Source organism: Sus scrofa, chromosome 1, assembly GCF_000003025.6.
Source record: "Sus scrofa isolate TJ Tabasco breed Duroc chromosome 1, Sscrofa11.1, whole genome shotgun sequence".
Taxonomy (NCBI): Eukaryota; Metazoa; Chordata; class Mammalia; order Artiodactyla; family Suidae; genus Sus; species Sus scrofa.
This window is the reverse complement of record NC_010443.5, coordinates 174,429,585-174,451,311: the sequence shown is the minus strand read 5'-3', so window position 1 is coordinate 174,451,311 and position 21,727 is coordinate 174,429,585. Positions and strand designations below refer to the sequence as shown.

Genomic DNA, 21,727 nt, shown 5'->3' with positions numbered 1-21,727 from the left:
CATCCCTCTGTGTCCTAGCTGATCTCCTTGCTGATTGGGGAGTGGGGAGGGAGGGTACTTCCTAGTTTGTGGGAACTTTTCCTCTTTCATATGTCCCTCCCAGGGATGCAGCTCCCATCTCAATTCCTTTCAATGTTTCTTTTTTCTTTTGTACTCCCCAGTTATGTGAAGATTTTATTACCCTTTTAGAAGTCTGTGGTCTTCTGCCAGCATTCCATAGATATTCTGTGAGAATCATTCCACATATAGATGTATATTTGATGTATTTGTGGAAGGAGATGAGTTTTATATCCTACTACTCTGCCATCTCAATCATGCCCCTGACATGAGAATAGTCTTTTATTTCCCTGTATCCCCATCATTGTTTGGCTCCTGGCCTAAGTATTCCATAGTTTCTTAGATGAATTATATATTGTTTTTATAAACTATTTTATTAGGCAGTTTGAGTTGTTTTAGAAGGTGAGTAATCTGAACACATATACTTCCATTGTTGCTGACAATTTACAAAGTATTTTTGAATGTATATTAAAAGTTTTTTTCCACTTACCAACACCTTTTTCAAACAAGGGAAAAGTTTTTTTTTTTTTTTTTTTTTCTTAACCAAAGTTAAGGAAATAAATTGAGGGACACAGTTAAGTGACTTCTTCCATTTTGACTCTCAGGGAGTCTTTCTCCTCTTTCATAAGCTGGAGACATTGTGTCTATCTTTCTCTCTCTGTATTTCTCTGTCTATTTCTGTCTTTGTCTCTCTCTCCTAAGTGCCACCTTCCATTTTATTTTGTTTCTTACTTTTTCTCTTTCAAATCTTATCCTCTATCCTATCTTCCTCCCTTTCCTTTCTCAATTTCTTTCTCTCCTCATCTTTTCTCCTCTCTAATTATTCATATATTCAACCCTTCTTTCTGGTATTCAAATTTATGTTTTTAGTCTCATTTCACAAAAGTGTCATTATTCCTTAACTTTTGCTTTGGGGTGTTTTCATTATTACCACTTTACCATCCTGCTTTTTGTCTCTCACCCTTTAGTCAGTGCTGACATTTACTTAATGGGCAAAATAATTGAGTAAACATTTCTTCAAAAATACATATGAATGGCCACCAGATATACAAAAAAATGCTCATACCACTAATCATCAGGGAAATGCAAATGAAAACCACAAATGAAATGTCACCTCATATCCATTAGGATGGTCTTTATCAAAAAACAAAATAATGAAAGATAACAAGTATTGGTGAAGATATGGAGAAACTGGATATGTTGTATACTGTTGGTGGGAATATAAAATGGTACAGCCACTAATGGAATATAGTATGGAGAGTCCTCCAAAAATTAGAACTAAAACTATCATGATCCACTTGTGTGTATATTTAAAATAATTGAAATCAGATTTTAAAGTGATATCTACACTTTCATGTTCCTTGAAGCATTATTCACAATAATGAAGAGGTGGAAAAAAACCCTAAATGTCTATTGACAAATTGATAGGTAAAGAAAATGTGGAGGTCCCATTGTGACTTAGCAGGTCAAGGACCCAACACTGTCTCTGTGAGAATGTGGTTTTGATCTCTGACCTTGCTCAGTGGGTTGAGGATCTCAGTGGGATGTGGGATAGGCCACAGCTACAACTCTGATTTGACACCTGGCCCAGGAAATCCCATATGCTGCAGTTGTGGCCATTTAAAATAAAGAAAAGGAAACACGATAAACACATGTAATGGAATATCAGACTGCTTTAAAATAGAAGGAAATCATGCTGTGTGTGACAATATGGATGAATCTGTAACATATTATCCTAAAAGTAATGTCAGTCACAGAAGAACAAATACTGTATGATTCCACTTATATTAGATATTTAAACTAGTCACACTCATAGAAACAAAGAGTAGAATTTGTAGTTGCCAACAGCTGAGGAGAGTTGCTGTTCAACTGGAGCACAGTTTCAGGTGTACAAGATGAATAAGTTCTGGATATCTTCTGTACAACATTGTGTCTATAGTATAACAAAACTATATTGTGTACTTAAATATGTATTAGGAGGGTGTATCTCATGTTAGGTATTCTTACCATAATAAAACAAAAATCTACAAACGGACTGGAGGAAATTTTGGGGTGTGATAGATATGTTTATACTTTGATTGACATGGATATAACTCATCAAGCTGTATATTTGTATGTACATTATTATTTTTTTTTGGTCTTTTGTTTTTGAGGTCCACACTAAAAAACATATGGAGGCATATGGAGGTTCCCAGGCTAGGGGTTGAATTGGAGCTCTAGCCACCTCTACCATAGCCGCAGCAACGAGGGATCTGAGCTGTGTCTGTGACCTACATCACAGCTCATGGCAAACCAGATCCTTAACCCACTGAGCGAAGGCAGGTATTGAACCCACGTCCTCATGGATTCTAGTTGGGTTCATTAACCACTGAGCCACAACGGGAGCTCCTGTATGTACATTTTTTGTATACATGCATATGTATGTATATTTGTGCAATGCCTTATATATTGATTATACTTAAATACAGCTATTAAAAATAGCATGTGTACTTTTATCTTGGGCCCTATTTCATCTATACAAATTATTTCCTTAGTAGTTAAGAGGGACATCTGGATAGTAAATATTTATATTATACCAATTTCTATCAAGAGGCCCATGGGAAGAAACTGAGATTCTGTGTAGTTCCAGATTTAGAATTTTATCCCTGCTCAATTTTCTCTGTATTCACTGATTCCCTGGTATCCAGTGTTCTTTAGCTATAATTCTCCTCATTTATAGCTCTACTCCAGGTACACAGTGTGCTTCTTTTCAATCTTTATTTATAGCTTACTGCATTGTCCTCTCTAGTTCTGAGAGTGTATGCTCTGTCACACCTCTTGAAAGTTCTCTCTTACTTCTGAGCGAAATCAAGCAAATAGTTCTTCCTTCTATGAATTTTTGTTGGGAAAGGTCACTTGACTTTTCATACCAACAGAGCCTTCTCTGCCTTTTTTAGTTCTTAGTAAGAAAAATAGCTATAAGTAGACTGGGCCCATCTTTCTCAGGGGTATTAAAATTCCAGAATTCAGCTCTACTTTGAAATCCACAATAGAGAAGTTCCCTACTGTGTTTTTCTGTAGATTCCCATTTTCCTTTTGAGAAGTGGTATTAGAGCAAACCACTCAAAGTGGATTCAAGTTCCCACTCCTTTATCAGGAACATGAAAAATGTTCCAAAGGGGAATGACTCTCATTATTTCCTTGGCTTGTGTAATTTCTAGATTTCACTTCCCTAAATAAGGGGATATAATAGTGATGGCCAGAATTACCTCTGCCTAGATTCCCATTGAGTCCTTGGATTGCCTTTGATTTATAAGCATGTATGTTATACCTGGAAAGAATCTCTCAATATTTGTGACATTGGGTAATAATATTACCTAGGTTCAGCTTTGGGCTTCCATATTCTTTTTCCACATGTTCATTCTCCTCTCTGTTTACTCAGGGTTAATTTCAAGGAAAAGACTTATTAGACACATGTATTTAAACTGTTGCATTTACCCAAATTCCTGTCAATATGCTTTTTTAAAAAAATCAATTTTTTTGGACAACTTAACATTATTTATAAATATTTAAAATTTCAAAACTTATTTTAAATACTGAATTATAGAAACAAGGAAAACATTCATAAATTTATCCTATTATTAAATGAGAAATTTAAAATATCCTTTGTTTCTAACAATCCTAAGTCACTCTTTACATATTGATTACAGTCACTATTAATATGTTGCCTGAAATTGGTTCCCTGATGTGAAATTCAGTATCATTCTATTGATGTTTCTATTTGCAGTAAGAACAGAAAATAATTTTTTCATTTTATAATTGTTAGCGCTTGTTTCACAATTTTCCTATGGCAAATATTATTCTCTTTCCATGTGCCCTTTTCTCTACATCCATAAAAGGTCCAACTCAACTCTGATTTGTTACTTTCCAAATTTTTCTGTGTACTGCCTTAGCGAATTCAGAGAAAAAAATCAAATTCACTATCTCAAATGCCTTTTATTCAGCAGTAAAGTCAGTTTTTAAAATTTAGGTTTGTGCTCAGAGAACTCCTGTAGGCCATCTGGGATCCATTTAGAATGTACAATAGCAGAAAATAATGTATAAATATTGCTGTTGTTCTGTACTGTCAATTGCAGATTTGTAAATATAAGAGAAAATTCAGGTCTGTATGAGGGTATTGATTATAAATGTGGATCCTTATGTAAAGAAGGGAAAATTCCATTGATTTACTTGTATAATAAAAGTTGGGAAGTATAAGAATTATCTTTTCAAATCTCCAACATGATTCAATTTTATATGTCCTTTCATGACATTATGATGGTATTACAAGCTTAATGTATGTTTCTAGTCTCTATAGGATAGTTTTATAATGTATTTTATTTCTTTAAAATCATTCAATTGCACTGAAAATAGTGCATGGTATTTTATGAAATGACTATTATGTGTAGGTTGTATACAGTCTTGGCTATATGGTAATAAGCTAAATTTTAATAACTTGACATTTCATGTGTAATTTTTTAATTGTATAAGAGATAGGAAAGAAGTAAGAAATATTAGCTGAAAAGTAGTAATTTGAAACCCAATTGTTTAGTAATTTGATATATTTACTTTTATATACTTTTACATTTATATAGTTAAGTTTGACTATATTATTTGCAGGTTTTGCCTACTTAGCTTAATAATATACTATAAAATTCTTGGTATAGTATATGTATCTATATATACTATAATTGCTACAATTTCAAAGTTTGATTATAATATTATTTATTATAATATTAATTATCAAGTTATTATAATATTATTTATCTAACAATCTAAAAATCAAGTTATTTTCCTTTTATCAAAATCCATACAGTTGTAAATTCAGCAATGTAGTTATATTATGTGTTGAGTGCCTACTACTTCTAGGGCACTAAAAGAGATATCACAGATAATGATAGCCAAAATAGATCTCTCCTTCAAATCACTATACTATGGTAGGGGAAGTAGGCTTTAATCAAATCATGATAGAAACAAATGTTAATTGGTGAATATTTAAGGTGTTTATTAAGGAATAATACCCAGGGCTTTAGGACCTCATAATTAAGACATTTAACTATCTAGGGAGGTTAGAGAAGAGTTGTCAAGAGTGAACTAAATATGGAAGAGTTAATTAGGTGAGTAAGGAACAGTAATTACCCAGGTTCTGGGGGAAGTGAGTGAATGGGAGATGTGAGGACTGAGGAAGGCTAATGTGGAAAAAGTGGTGATGGCAAAAAGGGGTTTTATGTGACTAGGTTGGAGGGAGATCAAAGGGCAATAACTGCAGGGACTTATTAGCTGCATTAATAATATTAATTTTTCCTAAGGCTCATGGAGTAGAAGGATATGAGGTGGCTAGACTCACATTTTGAAAAAAGACTGTGCTCCTTGTTTGGGTGGTTAATGCTGAGTACAACAGAACATTTAAATAAGTAGCATTAATGACTGATGGTAAAAATGGGAGATATACTCAGGGCATAAAACTTTAAGATTTAGATGGGAGAATCAAGGGTGGTTATAAGCACAAAATATTTGCATGACTGAATTAAAGATGGCACCTTCATATTTCAACATGAGTAAATAGTAGTTATGTGAGAGAAGGGAGAGGACAAACTGTAGCATACATCTATCACTGGGGATCATCCTTTCAAAGGAGTAGTGTTGGGAGATACTTTCCCATAGGTCTCTTAGATTTCTTCATGTTTGGCAAGAAGAAAACTTTGTATAATTTATTCCAGTCTATGTTTTCAAGGATATTTGTACAGTAAAGAGCTTTGAAAGATAAAGGAAATGCTACCTTCTGAAGCACAGTAAAAGTTTTTTACGGCTTTGTGGAACAGAGATAGTGTCCTCTCTCAGGGAAAGGGCAAGCATAGCTACTGACCATTATAAAATACTTGGATTCCTAAAGCTCAGGAGTCCTTTCTTATAATGCAATCCATAGTGTATGCAGGTGTCACTTGACTTCATCACACTGTGGGAGCCAGCACTCAGGGAAATGGCATAAGAATGTTGATGTTCAGGCTAATGTTATTTCTATGATAATAAATATTCATCTCTTATTCCAGAATGTTCCCCCATCATGGATAAAACTGTGGCAGATAACTTAAATGTAAAAATCAGACCCATCATAGTCCTTGACATTAGATTCCATTTGACACATAACGTTGAGGAGCTATATATTAATTTCAACTATAGTACCATTCCTTGCCATTTTTTTTAATGAATTCTTTAGAATTTAGAATTTTAAACAATACATTTTGTTTCTTTTGTTTAAGTGCTGGTATGCTTATTAACATAAATGTTCTTCAAATATGTTTTTGCATTGTCTTATTTAAGTTGTACATAGCAAGACTATTTTCATATTTAAAATCTTAGATTTTTTGACAAATTTAAAGCACATATATATTATTACAATAATTACTATTTAAAAATATTTTCCAGTTGGTTGTTCTCTTTGAGTAATATACATTATAAACTTAATATTTTCCGCTCTTGTTCATTGTTAGGCTATTATGACATTGCAATTCACATCTGCATATTTTGGAGGCATATATGTTACAATATTAACCCACAGCTTTCTTTCTTGTTTTTTTCTTGTTAGTCTCTATCAATGAGAAGATCCACCAAGTAGTTAGATTTAGAGGCCTAAATCCTTAAATTCTTGGTTCCTAAATTTTAATCTAATCTGACTGACCATCAGTAAAACATGTTATGGTATCTTTAGTTAGATTTTGTAACTATAAAATTCAATATTCTGAACTTTAAAACCAGCTTTCCTTTTATATATTGCATTCTAAATATCCAGAAATTTTATTCTGGAAATTTCTTCCTTGTTGATCTGTGCCAGGTATGTGTTAGTAGAATTTTCATTTTACTGTTTCAAAAGCTAGTTTTAAACTTAGTAAAATACCCTTATTTTTCCATCATAAATTATGTCATCTTATGATGCCTAAGAAATTTATCTGGTTCATATTAGTTGGTATAATTATCAATATTCTTTTTAGCTCATTGCTTTGTATTATTTTTCATTGAAAAAAGTCATCTCAATGTCTTATCTATGTTGTTTAAAAATATACCAATATAATCAATCAAAACATGCAATTTTATTAAAGCATGTTTTGTTTAGAAAAGCTATTAATATATCAAAAATATGTGGGCTCCATTGGTACAAAGATTTTCCAATCATTTTAACGATACTTCAGAATTTAAAAATAAAATTATATATTTTTTTCATCTTAATTTGTGGGGAGATTTATTTTAGTTACCTTACTTTCAGGTACTCCAAATGCTGCATGGAAAAATGTTAAAGAATCTTTTGGTATAAAAGGAATTCAATTCTGATTTTCCCTTATCTTTGTGAGAGGAAGGAATAATATTTAACCTTTCTGGTTTTATTTTCTTGGTTGTTACTGAACTGCATCTTCTTTAGTGAATTATTAGAAATTTCATGAGTTTGTAGAAGGAATAAGAAAGAGGGTTTACATATGAATTTTATAGGAATGTATATTTTTTTTTCTTGCATGAAGAAGTGATGTGAGGATCCCAATGTCATAACTGTAATTCAAAATGTATCCCCTCAAAAATGTAAAAGCGATATTTGGAAATACAATTCATGATGAATGACGATGTATTAACTATGTCTTAGAAACATACATGAAGGAACAGCCCTCTAAAACCTGCAAATTCATTTTTAAGCATCAACTTATGTTATTAGATTGGTCAACTCCATCAAAAATAGTAAAATATTCAGGTTATGACTACACTTATGAATTTCTTCAGACATATTGCTGACTATCCCATCTGTAAGCACATTGGAAAATTAATTTTCATTTCCTATAATCATTTGGATAGAGATAGAAATAAAAAAGGTCTAGGTATTTTTTCAGTGGAACAAAGACACTGAGGAGAAAAACAGAATGCACCATTAACTTGAGCCAGAAAAAATGATAAAAGAGAATGGCATTTCAACCACCTGCATTTGATAGCTTTTCTGATTTTAAAATACATTCATATACTTCAGTGTGGGAAGCAGATTGGAACATTCTGGGAGTGTTTTAAGCATGGTATGAAAAAGCCTGCTCCTTGACCCCAGCATTGTGTTTTTGTAAAAGAAAACTGGGTAATACGACTAGCTGGAAGAAAATGTTTTCTTTCTTTCTTTTCTGGTTGGTATGTATGTGTATCTGACTTCTGCTCACCTACATGATGAATGGGTTAATGTTAGGTGAAGGGACATTTACATAAATGGAAGGCTCAACCCATTTTTACCTCTTACTTCCTCCTATTGCCTGCAGGAAATAAGGGTGTAATCACTAGAGATTTAATAGATATCTTTTACAATGAGGTGACTTAGAAGGTAGAAATTAGGCTAAGGATAGAACTGTGGAAAAATAAGAGCCTGAGTCCCTGATGACCCTGTAAAGCCATATATAAGTTCTAAACTGCTTTTATACGGGAGGGAGAATAACTTTCATCTTTTTTAAACCACTGCCTCTTAACGTGGCTGCAAATTGGAAATACCTGGTGAGTTTTAAATACTTGAGATGCCTGGATTCTATTCCAAGAGATACTGATGTCATTTATGTTAGGATGCAGCCTGGGTATAGGGAATTTTCATTACTCCCCAAATGAGATAAAGTTTCATAACCACTAGTTTAAACTAGTTTTTTTTTTTCCTTTTTCTTTGTGAGATAGAGAAGGAGTTCTGTTACAGCTGAAGATAATTACAAACTGATCATCAATTTTGCACAGTTCAATATAGGTGTTATTCATTTGATTTACCATAATCTATTTGCTAAGTTCAAATGAGCCCCCACGGTGCAAAATACTCTGTAAACTTTGTTAAAGCTAAGCTAGTTTCCATCTACTACTACAGTTATATATCTTTGCACAGTTTAGTGTAAGTTATTAAAATAACTATAAATGTATTAGGAGGTTTATGGATATTTTATTAATATATCTGGCAAAATATTTCCATGGTAAATATGACTAGCAAATAAAATCAAGATATTTTTGGTGTTTTGTGATATAAGAAAGATTATTGGTAATAAATAATAGGGAGTTTAAATTTAATAATTTGATTATTTTAACTGAAATTAAACAGTAGGAGATTTAAACATGCTTTACAATCTTTTGAAGATATTAATATTTTGAAGAAATCATCAGGATAGAAACTTATTCTCATAATAAAAAAAGTGCTTTATTTTATGTTAATGCTAGAACACTGCTTCATCACTGTCCTGATTTCCTTCTTCTATAAAGTCTCCTTTTTTGAAATTGTTAAGAATATGAGAAGGAAGACTAGATTCTCTGCATGAGATTGAGTCAAAAAAATATCTTTTATAAAAGCTGAGTGTAGACTACTGGAACATTTCAGAATCCTGAAAACTGCAGACACAAGAGAGACTGAATCTATTCAATTGTTGGTTTATTTCCACTGATCTCTGCCAACACTCAAAAGAGACTGAGAACAAAACAAGGAGACAGGAAAGGCCTTGAGACACAAGTGAGTAAGACCTGCCAGTGTTCAAGGTTTGAGCAGAGGTACTCAGAGAAGCCCATCCACCTATCCGCCTCTGTATCCTTCATGAACACAAAGTGGTGACTGACCGCCTTTGTGGGACATGCACAAAACCCACTTGTACCCCAGATGCTTCTCTGAAGTGAGGCAAATGTAATCTGTCTTTAGGGGGTGGGGTTGCTAGTGGTCCAGACCAGATTCTTCTCTGACCCAAGGCAAAAGCCTTGTACCAAAGGATGAGCAAGAGGAATCTACTGGCTGAGGAGGGGGAGGAGTGCAGCACAGGCAGGCCAGGCCTACTTCAATCTTAGAGTGGAGCAGGTACACCGAGAAAAAGTCTTTGGAACTACAGGTCTCACACTAAGCAGAAGGTAGTAGCAATCCACTGATGGAGGAATGAAGTCCCTGATCCACCTAAATTAATTCTTGCAACAATGAAACACAAATTCCACGCAATACCTGACTAAATTGACTCACCATGCTCCCCATCTGTCTCCTAAGATTTATCTTACCAATGCAGTGTTTCCATACATACATTTTACATCAGACTCTGTTATTTTTATGACCTATGTCTGACACTCAATAAAAGATGATGAGAAACAACAAATTATTATCAAGAGAAAAAGGCAGACCTGGAGATAGGCCAGACTGACATTCAGAGATGGCCTAGAATTTTTTTAAAAATTAGAAAATGTGGTCATTTATTTGACTTTCTAGTAAGAAAGGCCCAAGTTTTTTTATGCATAATGATTATTTTTTATAGGATGGCGATAGGCACTCAAATGTAAACTTAGAGTCCAATTGGACCTGGGGAAAATGGGGAATTACTAGGTGTGATAGATAGTCTTGTGCTGTAAACAATGATAAAGTAAAAGTCAACACAGGAAATTAGACACCTTCCTTCCTTCTCACCTTACCTTTTCCTCAAGTTCCTTCCTTAATTTGGTTCAACAACTATGTCCTCCAGGAAGAAGACCAGAAGGTACCAATCTTTTGTTTTCTGAATGCTCCTTCCTTTATGAGTAACTTATTATTTCATGAATACTTACTCTATTTTTCTATCATTTTATACATATATATATAATTTTCACATAAATATATAGATTATATATATTTAACACACGTAAGATTTATAGTTACATACTATATATATATATATCTACATAAAACACACATGTAAAGTTTTCATTGATTCCCTGTATTGTCTTTGTTTTTCTATTTTCCCTTTGTTTTGATTCCTAATTTTCATGATAATGTCATTCTCTAATATGTAAAACTATTTGATTTTCCATTCATATTTAACAATTAAGCAATTCTGGCTGTTTAAAAAGAAATCTGAGACTTTTCAACCAGTGGTCTCTTTTCACTGGCTGACATGATACCTGTTATTTCTAAGTCATTTCCCCAGAGAAAAATCTTCCAATCTTCTGCCTGGAGAAATGTAGCTATTCAGCCAAACTAGGGAAGGAGAGTGAGGAGCAGGTAAGTGGAGAGGGAAGATCTCTGTAGTGTTGTGTTTACTTTCTCTTAATCACTGTTTACGGCACAACACACTACCACATCCAGTTACTCCTGATTTCTTTGACTCCAATTTTAGTCAGTCAGCCTTTAAATCTCCAAATAATGAATCTCAAGTTTCTGCCAGCATTTCTTAGTCAACATTGATACTAGGTTGAAAATCCTTTGGAGATGCTTGTTTCCTTTCATACTTATAGCCTTTCTCAGAATCTGTAGCTCGAATCCACATCCCTCTCCCGTATGACTCTTGTAAATGAAAGTATAAGTTTTATATGCTTTGTAAAGTTCCCACTCATCCATTTGCTTTCTAGCTTCCAAAATTATTATGCCTCATCAACTTTTGTCTCCTTTTTTCTTTGCCGTGGAAGCTTTTTATCCCTTTATTCTCATTTCAGGGAAGTCCTAGGAGGGAGTTTATTTTTAGTTCAACGTATTTAACCATATTTCTTCTAGACTCATTTCCCATTTTCTCCACTTTTTTTGGGGGGGGCAGGAGGACTATTTTCTTCTAAATGAGTTTTATGCAAGTACCTTAAATGTGTGTGTAAATGAATGTATGTCAAGGTGAGGTATCCCCAAATCTTAGAGAATCTTAAAATAAGTTTAACTTATTCTCACTGTTGATGATTACTATGCTTTTGGATTTATTTCAGCAATTTTATTTTCTTTTTCAATTGATCTTTTTTTTTCTTTTTATTTTGTTAGTATTTTCTTCCTGCTATTGGACTGTTTGAGATGTTTTATTTCTTTTTTTTCTCCTCTAACTGTATTCAGCTACAGTTTCTATTATGGTGTTTACGTAGGTTACACTTAAAATTTTAAAGGATATACTTTAACTTTATTTCTACCATATTTATTTCATATTTATGTCCTGTTGCTAAATAATACAAAAATCTTCTTGCATTGCACATCTTTCCCTTTAACATCATCTCAAATTTTTCTTCTGGAGTTTTGTATATTTTATGTTATATATTAATAATTATGTTGAACTTGACTTTAATGGCTATATTTCTCAATGCTATTTATTTTTTGAACTTTTTTTCTCTTATTGTTTAAAATTTTTTAAAAGTATAGTTGATTTACAGTGTTGTGCCTCAGTGCTGTTTCTTACATTATATACTTCCATTTTCTTGATAGATCTTCTCTTACAATTTCTCTTATTTTTTGACTATGTATATTGTACTGAAGGTGGTAACATGTCTGAGGATAGCAGTTTCTAAATTTTGGAATGTTAATGCTAGTAAATAATAAGTATACTGACTTGTTCATCAACCAAGGTCCCATTTTGGATATTTCCCTATTCAGATATCCTTTGTCAAATAAATTAGGCATTGAACGTCATGATTTGTCAGCAAATCATGAAACATGGTATCAGAAATTCCTTTTTTCCTATTCATTCTTTCCTTTCTTCCTCTCTCTCTTTCCTTCTTCCCTCCTTTCTTCATCCCAGTTATTTTTTTATGTGAGTTTGTGGAGAAACACTTCCTTTAGGCTTTAATCTGATTCTCTAGCCTCAAACTGAATCTTAGAATCTTTGCCAGAGAAATCTTTCAGTTTTTCAGTACAGTAGTTCTCAACTGTCAGATCATAATTATCTGGAAAAATAATTAAAATACATATTACAGGTAAGAAACTCCAGAAAAAGGCATTGAAAATGTGAAATTGTAACAGATACCTGAATATTTTTCCATATTAGAAGATAGACTTTAGGGTTTTAGCCTAAGAGTAACTGATTCCAGTTGTCTAATATATATGAAGAAATAATAAAAGCTTTATTGGATCCATTATTATTTGATCATAATTACTTATGATGAAAATTACTCCAAGGGCCCTTTATGCTTTAGATAGCTGTTGATTGCTGGTTTTGAGTTTATCAGGGGCTTTGGAAGGAAGCAGTGCTTCTTGTTTTGGAGAAGAGTTGTTCTTTCTTCTGCTTTAAATGTTGCAGTTGGGGCCAGTGCAACATTTTACAGAAAGAGTTTGATGAGAAACTGAGCATTGATGAGAAACAAAACCAGTGGTGTCCATGGGGAGCACACTTGAAGTGAAGATGAAGCTGCCAATTGGGAGAGCTCAGGGATGATCAAATGGCTCTATTCCCATGTAATAGAGAGGAAAGAGCTAGGGATGATCTTTGGATTACTAGCGTAATAGTTATTATCATATAGTTTATAAATGACTAGAAAGGTATTAGATAATTTACTCTAGGAGTAAAGAAAAAATAGCAGAGAGAGCATTATTGTATGAAACAACTATCATGCCTCCTCCCCATCTACATATATTAAATCTAAATTAATAATCTCAAAATTGATTAATAAAGATAGATGAGTGAAGAACAGTAGTACTTTCACTGAATAGAGAAACAGGTAAAAGTAACATAATATAAAATTAAGCAATAGCACTCTTTTAATTGATTTCCTGAATTAGGGCTGAACATATCATCCTAACTGGATATTTCTTTTTATATATTGATTTTTATTTTTTTCCATTATAGCTGGTTTACAGTGTTCTGTCAATGTTCTGCTGTACAGCATGGTGACCCAGTTACACTGGATATTTTTTTAGGATGTGCTTGCATTTTAAGTATTTGTTAGCAAGTAAAATGATGTGGATATATTACATTTCAGAGAGGTTGTATTTTTTTTTATGAAGCATGTAGGACAAATCAAGACCTACTCTTTGTAAAAATAAACTATTAGAACAGTATGGTTAGTCAACCTGTGTAGAGACTATAAACAATGAGGAGCTATTTTAAAATAATTTTAAAATACTTGTTTTAAATATAGTAGGGTAGTTTATTCTGACTTTACTAAACTCTCAATACAGGTAGATGATTAGATTTAACGTCAAATTTGTTCTAAAACTCAGATTATAACTGTCAGGAAACAGTCAACCATTCCAACTCTACACCTGAGCTTAGTTAGCCTTGTATGTCATCGTTACTACACGGATTCATGTTGTTCTAGCTCTTAGCAACATCTGTGTGTCTAGGTTTGCTTGTCTTCACTGAAAATTCCTTGTCTAGTGCCTCTGTTCCATACCAGAGATTAAGTAAACTCATGTTCTGAAGCCTTTTCTCCTTCTGTTTTCACTCTCCAAATCTTTTAGATTTTATTGCTTAATTTAAGATTCTCCCAGAATATATAAGCAATTTATACAACGCAACAGCAAAAAAGCCAATCAACCAATGGAAAAATGGGCAAAAGACCTGAATAGATTGTTCTCCAAGGAAAATATACAGATGGCCAGCAAACACATGAAAAAATGCTCAACATCACTGATTATAAGAGAAATGCAAATCAAAACTACCATGAGATACCACCTCACACCAGTCAGAATGGCCATCATTAATAAGTCCACCAATAGCAAGTGCTGGAGGGGTTGTGGAGAAAAGGGAACCCTCCTGCACTGTTGGTGGGAATGTAAACTGGTACAGCCACTATGGAGAACAGTTTGGAGATACCTTAGAAATCTATACATAGAACTTCCATATGACCCCACAATCCCACTCTTGGGCATATATCTGGACAAAACTCTACTTAAAAGAGACACATGCACCCACATGTTCATTGCAGCACTAGTCACAATAGCCAGGACATGGAAACAACCAAATGTCCATCCACAGATGATTGGATTCGGAAGAAGTGGTATATATACAATGGAATACTACTCAGCCATAAAAAAGAATGGCATAATGCCATTTGTAGTAACATGGATGGAACTAGAGAATCTCATACTGAGTGAAATGAGCCAGAAAGACAAAGACAAATACCATATGATATCACTTATAACTGGAATCTAATATCCAGCACAAATGAACATCTCCTCAGAAAAGAAAATCATGGACTTGGAGAAGAGACTTGTGGCTGCCTGGGGGGAGAGGGAAGAAGTGGAAGGGATCGGGAACTTGGGGTTATCAGACACAACTTAGAATGGATTTACAAGGAGATTCTGCTGAGTAGCATTGAGAACTTTGTCTAGATACTCATGTTGCAACAGAACAAAGGGTGGGAAAAAAAATGTATATATGTAAGAGTCTTGATCCCCATGCTGTACAGCGGGAAAAAACAAACAAACAAACAAAAAAACCGATTCTGATTTCCAGCTAAAGCATATAGAAAAATATTCTTTTCACTGTGGAGCACCATTCTTGATAAATGAACAGCATAGTATATTTCTGACTCTGTTTTTATATTTCTTCTTAACAAGGAAGACCTAGGATATACCTGCTATATGATTGAAGGAAGAGCCCTTCTCTTTCTGTATGACTATCATCTAGCTTTTACTCTAATAACTTTCTTCCCTAAAAGTTGTTATCCTGCTTATGATAAATCTATTCTTGTTACCATAATTCCATAATTTAGGGGAAGTGATTTTTATCTGAACATTTGAAAACATTTGCATTTTAATGGACATTCTCAAAATGTGTTGAACATGTAGACCTATGTTTTTTTCTACAAACATATGCTTTTCCCACATGGTAATAATAAGAACAATCTTTGAAATGTCCTTATGATTAAATAAGAATTCTTCATCATTAAGAAAAAATTTTAAGACGTAAAACAGTCTTACTGACACTACTGGGTCCTTTGGTTTAGTATAAACCCATAAGAGGAAGGACCCTCAAATTAAGCAAATTGATTTTGAAACATAAATACCAGATTTTAAGGTCCAACTTAGAGTCTTATTAACAATCTCTCTGGGTGAATCAGTTGGAAAACAGGATATTTATCCATGAGAGCAATTATAATTAAAATGAATATAAATATAGTTATACAACATTGTAATTATCTGGTATATAACATTCAAGTTTTCAAAATTGCAAATGCAAATAAGAACCAAATCAACTCTGCAAATTCTAACTGGTTATGAGACAAAGACATAAGATGAAAGAGTTCAAACCAAAGAATCTTAAATATTAGCAAATCTAATTATCTTCTTATTTTGATCCTGTATTGGAGGTTACTCTATGCCATTGTATGTCTAAACTCCCTTGCTGTTTTCATTTATTCAAAGTTCAACTTTAACCACTTTCATGAGCGTATACTTATTTCTAATAACTTATAATGTTAATTCAGAAAATTCCATAAATTCTGATATGTGCTTAGTTAATACTCTACTTGCGAAAAAACCTCAGCACAGGAATTTATTTCCATTTACGATTGTAGGAAAGTATAACCAAGTGTAAAGATAAAAAATATTGTTGAAATAATATGATTTTATAATGATAGTTTTTGCCAGAAACATTATGGCATGTATGTGTCACAACATTGGCTATGGAAGAGTTTTCTTGAAATTACTCATCTCTTTGTTTTCATCTCCTTCTGGAGCATAGAAGTGTTTTGTATACTTGAATGCTTACAATTAGTTACAGCCATAATCTGTAATTGGAAGTGACATTGTCGTTTTCTGATTAGGGCATTTAAACTTTATTTTTTATTTATTTATTTATTTATTTAAATTTTTTTTGCCTTTTTTAGGGTCGTTCCCGCGGCATATGGAGGTTCCCAGGCTAGGGGTCTAATCAGAGCTGTAGCCACTGGCCTATGCTAGAGCCACAGCAACGCGGAATCTGAGCCACATCTGCAACCTACACCACAGCTCACAGCAATGCCAGATCCTTAACCCACTGAGCAAGGCCAGGGATCGAACCCTCAACCTCATGGTTCCTAGTCGGATTCGTTAACCACTGAGCCACGATGGGAATTCCAGGGCATTTAAATTTTAGTATGAGACCCTTCAGTGCTCTCTTCCTTGGCCAGAGTGAAAAGAAGGTCACAGATGAAGAATAGTATGGCTACAAGGCGCTGGTGTCTTGCAACCTCTGAGTGACTATGGATTAATCCCCACCCTTTCGACTTACCAACCACAGACTGCACATGTGAAGAGAAATAAGCTTGTATTGAGAATTGGAGGTGGTTTGTTAACAGAGCATAACCTAGCCTATTCTGCTCAATATGTTATCTAATGTTTAATTGCTTTAATTTAAAAAGTGCAACAAATCCATGAGATATTTTTCTCCTTTTACAGATGAAGACACACACTCCAGAAGTTAAAAGGACCATTTTCTCAAGGATTTTGAGCCTGTAAGAATAATAAATGGGCGTTAATTCTAACTAAGCCTGGTACTCTTCCTACTATTCCAGTTGCATTGTAAAGTCAGTTGTTAAAATAACCGCAGTGTGCTTTATATCAGAAACACACTTTGTTTTGGCTTGTTGGATGATGCAGGGTTACACAAAGAGTAATTCAGGAAAGGCAGGGAACAGAGCGCAGTGATTTTTAGTATTCAGTTTTAGTCTAGCCAAAGAGAAAACATCTGCTGTCTTCATTGCTACTATAGCTGTTGGAGGTGCTCTCCTTAGGTTGATGCTTAGCCTAAGGGGAGAAAACCAGCTGAATGTGCTTAGAAGGATTTGTTTTCTCTTAGAAAGGTTGAATTGGTATTTCCTTCATAATAGGATGCAAACATAAAGGTGAATTACTTTAAATATTGCTTGTTGCTTCATGTTGCTCAGTTTAGTGGACAGTGTAATTTTTAACATGCTCTTTTATCACTGAATTTATGATCAGACCATAGTCTGATATTTGTTATAGAAAGAGGATCACTGTAAGCACATTTCAAATAACATGTTAATGTCACATGGCGGATTTTGTTTATCCACATAGTTTAAGAGTTAGAGAGAAACTTTTCAAGGGGAAGGTTTATCCTGAGTATTTGAGAATAGTGGTCGGCTACGTGGGACCAGGAATCAGAGCACTTATAATCCAGGCAACCTTTGAAAAGTTACATAACCTCTATTCATTTTGTTGAACAAAGAACCAGTAGTGCTTGGCAAATTTGAATGAAAAATAATATATGTGAACACTTAACAGACTGAGACAAATAAAGCAATATAATAATGTTGGCACTGGAACTTTTCCCAAGTTTTCAACTGAGATACTTTTGTGTTAGCTTGGAAATAGATTTATTATATTCCTTAATACTGGCATTTAAATTGGAGAGCTCAACTTAGACCAGAGGCCACCATTTGTATTTTATACCAGCTCATTATATTAGTTTTGTTAGGTGATATTTTGGTCACAAACTATTCCAAATATCTGTGGCCTCCAAAAGCAAAGATTTATTTCCTATTTCCATTATATGTTAGTTGTAGATCATCTTAGGTTCTGTTCCTAAGGTTCATTACCTGCCTGTGGGGCCAGTGTATGCAAGGTCTCTGCACAGGCCTGACCCAGCCTTTGTCTCTCCCTCCTTTTTTTAAGGCTGCCTGCTCATGAAATGTGTATTCTCTGCATCTGTCCAGGTTTTCTTTATTCCAGGAGCTAAAATTAAGATACAGTTACAGTTTAGGTCATTATTAGGCCAGTAGCACAGATAAATAAAGAAGTGGCTGAACCAGGCAATGCTATTGCTTGGAAGTAGAACACGTCATTGTCAGATATTTCCTGACCGAAACAAGTCATGTGACAAGCCTGCTATCAGTGCAGCAGAGATGCATATTCTATCTCATAGGAAGAAGCCATCAACATTTTTATGATAATACAGTCAATCGGAGTCCAAACTTTGGGTGTAAGTATTTATTACCTTGCCTTCCATAGGAAAGTAAATACCCTCTTTACAAGTACAGCATCAATCATGGAATCATTCATGTTTGGGGCCTATGAGTGATTATCTTTGCATCAGCTTTAGCTATGGCTTTGCTGATCTGAAGAAGTGTGAACTCTAAAGGAACTTCATCTTCTTCCCATACAATCTATTTGTACAATGGAATGGAGTAGGGTAACCACAATAAACACTATAATTCAGAAAAGGGAAGAGTATGAAATGCTCAGTAGTTACTGCTGCACAGTAATTTGAAGTTCTTCTGTGTAGATGTTATAAAGACCCCTATGCCTAGGACGTGGGGAATACACTTGATTAGGCCCCTGCTCCCTAGAAGTCTCTTTCTTTTTTAACCTAACTTGTAGCTATTTTGGAGGTACAACTCTCTCAAAAACATGATCAACTTTGTGTATATATGATACTATCTAGCTTTTGCCCATAGCTACACATTGCTTTTTATAACAAATGCATCTTTCTTCAGATTTAATTAAGGGCTACTTTAATTCCTGTGGGAGAGCCAAAGCTTTAGTCTTTTCCTTCCAAGCCATTCTTTTCAACTAAAATGATTTAATGGGTACTACATGAGTCAATTCAGAGCATGTAAAATGCATTTTTTATAACTTTTTTTTGATTTGGTCTCACCACTAAGTTGAGTCTGTAGACTTTTGTATTTTTGAGCTTTAGCTGTTTTATGGTTGGAAGTGAAAATCAGTTGCATTTTCCAACTGCAAAGTCATAGAATTTCTAGATTTTCTAAATTCTCTTTTAATCTGTTTACAAACTAGCCAATTCTTTCTGAACTCATTTCTTTTTTATATAGTTTTAAAAGATGACGCAAATTAGTCATAGAAACTAATTATACCACCAAATTCTGTTTTCCTAGTTTGCCTAAAGCTACAAGCTCATTGCATATAGTTTTCTTTCTTTCTTTTCTTTCTTTTTTTGTCTTTTTGTCTTTTTAGGGCTGCACCAGTGACATATGGAGGTTCCCAGGCTAGGGATCAAATTGGAGCTGTAGCCGCCAGCCTATGCCAGAGGCACAGCAATGCTGGATCCAAGCCACATCTGTGAACTACACCACAGCTCATGACAATGCTGGATCCTTAACCCACAGAGCAAGGCCAGGGATAAAACCCACAACCTCATGGTCCCTAGTCGGTTTCCGCTGCACCATGATGGGAACTCCATGTGTAGTTTTTAATAAAAAAGTGTTACCAGATGTTTGTCACTGCAGAGCATGAGTTTTCTTTCTTTTTTTTTTTTTTTTGATCTAACAATAGCTGCTTGACTGTCCACTGTCTAGTCCCAGAATCGATGCCACACATTTTAGAATTTTTACTGCAGTGCTCTGATTATATTTACCAGTTGCTGTATTAGTCACCTTTCTCTAGGCTATGCTGTAATAACAAGCACACCCCAAATTTTAATGGCTTAGCACAATCAAAGCTGACATTACAAGACAACTTTGGGTTGGCTATGGGTTTCTGTGACTCTGGTTTCTATCTTTTACTCCACAATCCAGGCTGAGGAGTAGGAGAATTCTCAGGCTTATTTTAGAAAAACAAAAGATGAATCACTCCATGATGGCTCTTAAAGCTTCTGCTCAGAAGTACTCAGAAGTCATTACCCACTATATATCTTACAGTTGGTAAGAGTAGTGAATATGTTCATAGTGATGTAGTTTACTCCAATCTCTTTTGGTCACAAATATTTATTTGCTTCTGAAATGAATGGGCAGTTCTACTTGAAAAAGTAATACAATCTACCTGCTCAGTCATAATTTGATAAACCAAGAAGTTGTAGGAGTTCTCCATAGAGTGGGTAATCTCTGCCTGAAACTTTTTAATACATGAAAGAGGGACAGATGCAGAGGACACACACTTCATGAGCGGGCAGCCTTAAAGAAGGAGAGAGAGACAAAGGCTGGGTCAGGCCTGTGCAGAGACCTTGCATACACTGGCCCCACAGGCAGGTAATGAGCACTCACCTACATTATGCCCTCCTCTATTGATGAAGAGGAGTAAGAGGAGAACTGTATATGATAATTCAATATAATTCCTTCTATTGGAGTGGAGTAGAAGTTCCTTACTCTCTTGTTATGGGCACCCAGTATTTGGTTTATCCCTCAGTGAAGTGCCCCCAGCACATCTCATGCATGTTTGAGCCTGTTTTTATCAAGATGCTTTTTCTGTAACAACTGCTCCCTTATATGTTTTCCTAGGATCCAGGGTGAGCATCTCAGCTTTCCCCCCCACCCAGAAGTCTCTGAAATGGGGCCTGAATGAGAAATGCACAAATTAATTCTAAAACATATTTTATTATTAATGAAAAATTTGCTGCTTATTTTATTTCCCACCATTAAGTTATGCCTAGCCAAATTGTTCAATAAAACTAAACTAACACTAAGTAACAAATACTAATGTCAATATGTTAATGTCATGTCATTATATACTGCTAGTAATGTAACAGTTATATATTTAGATAATACAAATATATATTTCAAAAGCTCTTACTAAATACAGCAAAATTAAAGTATAATGTCCTGTCTTTTCCAATTTCATATTATACTTATTTGCTGTCAGATGTATTTCATTCAAATGCCTGAGTGGAGATGACTGTCTATCAGCAGCAGCAGCTGAGGCTACATTCCTTCCATTTGAATGGATGCAGTTAGTTTGTATTTATAAAGTTAAATCAACCCACACTCAAGTTTCTCCTGGGACTCAAATTTCCAAAGATTAAGTCAAAAAGACAAAACAAAGTGTCAAAACACTAATTATATACCTGTATGATAATTTGAAAATCAAAAGGATAGCTTATCAAGTCATAATACCACTGAAATATATGAAAGTACATTTTAGAGCCATATTACTTGGGCCTGTCAAAAATTATAACAGAGCTTTAGCTATCCAGAGGAAAGAAGTAGGGAGAGAGGGAGGACATAGGGTAAAAAGAAAAGAGGGAAGGAAAAAGAGAGATTGAGATTTTATTCTTGTCAAAAAGTCTTTCAATCTGTGTCATTT

At 34.2% G+C, this 21,727-nt stretch overlaps 1 long non-coding RNA gene across 1 annotated transcript in view; it reads left to right on the top strand.

The window, feature by feature from the left end:
- The window catches only part of LOC106509095, a 146,313-nt gene extending 129,104 nt beyond the window's left edge, over nt 1-17,209 (top strand). The window contains exon 3 of the long non-coding RNA XR_002339151.1: nt 17,129-17,209. This is a non-coding gene — a long non-coding RNA (uncharacterized LOC106509095). The remainder of the gene's footprint in view (nt 1-17,128) is intronic.